Raw genomic sequence first — 3,413 nt, forward strand, 5'->3', positions numbered from 1 at the left:
CACACACACACACACACACACACACACACACACACACACACACACACTCCTTCTTCCCAAGCAGAGCTACTATTTAAGACACAGCCCAGAAACCGTCCCTTCTCGTCTTCTGCTTCTCTCCCAGGAAGGGGAACCCCAGAGTCAGGAAAAGACCCTTAAGGAAGAGCCAGAGCCTGAACCTTGTGCGGAGCAGGGAAAAGAGGTTCCAGAGAGATGAGCCCTAAGGGGCCTCCAAAAAGAGAAGTTGCCTTCCTGACCGGAGCAGATGGACTGTGTATCAACCTCAGAGTAAAGGACTAAAGTTGACCCTGGTATGACCACATGGACATATGCCTGGCTGCCTCTTTTTTCCTGGGTCTTCAGACACAAGGCAATTCTGTGTGTTGCTTTGGGCAAGGTCGTATCCGGGGTGATGGTGAGGGGGCAGGGGAATGAATGGGGCAAACTTTCTAGCTTGAGGAGGTAGCAAGAACAGAATTCAGGAGCCTGCCTGCCCATTTCTATGAGGCTTTGAAGTGAATAAAGTGCTTTCCCCATAAAGCCCTAGAAGGTAGAGAGTGTGAACTCTAATTGTCTCCATTTTACAGCAGTGGAAACTGAGACACTGAGAGGGAAAGCTGCCCATTAGTGTCAGAAATAGACCTCTTTCCTGACTCCTGGTTCAGTGTGGATTTCTGAAGGTGACTAGCACCAGAAACTGGACTCATGTGAAAGGCTGGAGGGCCCCCTTGGCCAGAAGCATCACCCCTCCCTCCCTCCTACCCCACCCTTTGGGGGTAAGTCATTAGCCTCTTTGGGCTTCTTCCAGAAGGGGAGTGGGGGAAGATTCCATTTTAATGCCTCTGAGGGCCAGAGTCAATGCAGCAGGGGTGAGCTCCTCCCCACCAGGACAGGGGCTGGTTTTCCTGGGGGATGGGGCTGACGAAATGGCTCTAGCAGCTTTCAGTTCAAAATATAATGCTCCTATGATCCAATGGCCTTTGCTTGAGCACAAGGCCCAGAGACAGAGAGATTCCCCCAGGGTCTGTGCTCTCAGAATCTCCAGTGCCTAGTGTAGAGCTTAGCACAGATGCAGGTGTTTGCTGGTAGTGGACTGAGGGACCTTGCGGGGGTGGGAGGGGGGGGTCTGGGGCAGGTGTGATTTTTCTCCTTTGGCCTCAGTTTTTTTTGTAAAATGTAGAAAACAACAGGGCCAGTCTTACTCTGGACCCTCTCTCCCCCGGTTTTGGTGTGGACTCAAGGAGATAGAGAGCAGACAGCTCTTTCTTTGCAAACAGAGAAGAATTGCTCTGTTTCCTGCTCCAATGGCCCCTCCCTAGATTCACAGAATCCCAGAATTGGAGTTGGCAGCGACCTCAAGAGTATCTGGTCCTACCCATACAAAAAGGAATCCCCCGTGTAACATCCCAGTCAAGTGAGCATCCAGCTTCTGCTTCAACCCTCCAGGGAGGGGGCACTCACTGCCCCTCCCCCCCAGCCCCTCCCACTCTGTCACAGCCTCAACTGGTTCCTTGACAACTCTCCACCCCTCACTGCTGTTGGCTCTGCTCTCCCAGGCCAAGGCTAATCCCATACACACACCATCCCCACCAGGATAGCTCTGAGAACTCAGATCAGGAGGGTTTCAGAGAGGCCCCTGTCCCCTTTTATCCTCCTCCCCCATACACCCACACCCATTGCCAACCCTCAACCAGCCTGGCTTTTCCATCTGTCCCCCTCCAAGCACTGGCTGCTGGACCTCTGATGTCCTCTAGAGGCCTTTCAGGGCCTCTTTCGAGGGAAAAACGCAGGCCTGGGAGATAGAGCACCTGGACATGTGACCCAGGGCAAGTCCATGTTCTTGCTTAGGCTCAGTTTCCTCAAATGTAACAGAGACTCCCTGGTATCTTAGGCTCTCTCCAGATCTACTATTCATTATGCAGAACCAGGTCAGGACTTGGGGCTTTCCTGGGACCCCAGAGAAGTCACCTAAGAGTCCAGGCCTCAGGTTTCCCCTTTAGGAAAACGGGGACCATGAGGCTAGCCTGTCTCAAAGGATTGAGTGAAAAGGAAATTGTATCCCCCCACCAGCCTCATCTTGACCCCCACCTCTGCACTTACCTCCCCAGCTCTAAGCCTCCCTGTGCACCAAGGCAGTACATCCTACCTTACCTCAGTGTCTGTGCCCTACTTAGAAAGTCCAGATGTAAGGGGGGGAAGGCGGAGGGAGGGCACTGACTTGGGAATCTCCAGGTGCCACTACCTTCCTTAGGACTTGGGCTAAGCATCTTTCCTTCTTTGGGCCTCAGTGTCCTCCCTGGTTAAAAGTAATTTCTAACAGCCAGCTGATCTCAGCTTCTTCCAAAGCTGCCTCAAACACACCTCCTCCAGGAAGGCTGCCCTGCCCAACCCTGCCCATATGAAGTCACTCAGAGTGGGGCTGGCTTTGGAGCTGCACAGGGCTAGCAGAGGCCTCAGGTATCAGCCCATGTACCTCCCTTCCCCCCAACGGTCCATTTTAGAGAGGGAATAACTGAGACACAGTCAGGGGCTTCAGATGCTCCTAGTGGGAAGACTAATACAAGTCCACAATCGTCTCCCGCTTCAAGGTTGGAGGGGCTCCTATTAACAGAAAGGAGCTCGCCGCAGCCCTGGCTGGTAGGAGTTATAATTGTGCCTATTCTCCAGGAGAGGAAACTGTGTCAGAATTAAGATTGGAATCCAGGGCCTCTGCCTTCAACCCCGGGCTCTCTCCACCATACCATCTGCCCCTGGGTTTCGATCCGCTGGGTGAAGCATATCCTTATTACGAAGGGGGTTTCCTGAGGACGGAAGCCTGGATTCCCCCACCCCTACGCCCGTGACCCTCGTAGAGCCCCCCCTCCCAGGCCCCAGTCCCAGGTTCCCCTAGGCGCTAGGTGCCCGGTGCAGCCCCTCGAGGAGGGTCGTCATCGTGGTCCAGCTCTGGACGCCTGGGGCCCCGCCCGGCGCTGTGGGTGCGCAAACCCTGGCGGTGCCGGGCCACATTCCGGCGGGGGGCGGTAGGGGGTCACTCACCGGGCACGGCCGGGCCGGCTGTCCGACCGTCAGTCTGTCCGTCCGCCTGTCCGTCTATTCCTCCAGCCGGGAGCTCACTCTTCCGCGCGGGGTCGGCCGCTGGGCGCTGGAGACAGCTCCGGCTGCTGTTACTGCTCGCCCAGCCGGGCCGAGGCTCAGGTCTGGGGGATCTCGGCCTGCCCCGCCTCCGGCCCCGCCCACGCCACGCTGCCAGACCTGCCCACGGGCCTCCGCCTCCCCTTCCCCCGCCCCGCCCCCATCCTCCGCCCCTTGCCACACTCAATTTATTCTTGCGGTTCTCCGTGGGCTGCTGCGGACGACTGCTCAGTGGCTGAGCCCTGACCCTGACCCTGGTCCTGATCGGAGCCTGGGTGATG

The 3,413-nt window shown here is 56.4% G+C and overlaps 1 protein-coding gene across 2 annotated transcripts in view; it reads right to left on the reverse strand.

Annotated features, from left to right (window-relative positions):
- MOB3C (MOB kinase activator 3C) overlaps positions 1 to 3,187 on the reverse strand; it is a 15,636-nt gene extending 12,449 nt beyond the window's left edge. For both annotated transcript variants that reach the window (XM_027838110.1, XM_027838111.1), the window contains exon 1: positions 3,037 to 3,187. The gene's annotated coding sequence lies outside the window, so the exon portion shown is untranslated. The remainder of the gene's footprint in view (positions 1 to 3,036) is intronic.
- Positions 3,188 to 3,413: the final 226 nt, after the last annotated feature.

Source organism: Vombatus ursinus, unplaced genomic scaffold (genome assembly GCF_900497805.2).
Source record: "Vombatus ursinus unplaced genomic scaffold, bare-nosed wombat genome assembly UNPS02014825.1, whole genome shotgun sequence".
In the NCBI taxonomy this organism is placed as follows: Eukaryota; Metazoa; Chordata; class Mammalia; order Diprotodontia; family Vombatidae; genus Vombatus; species Vombatus ursinus.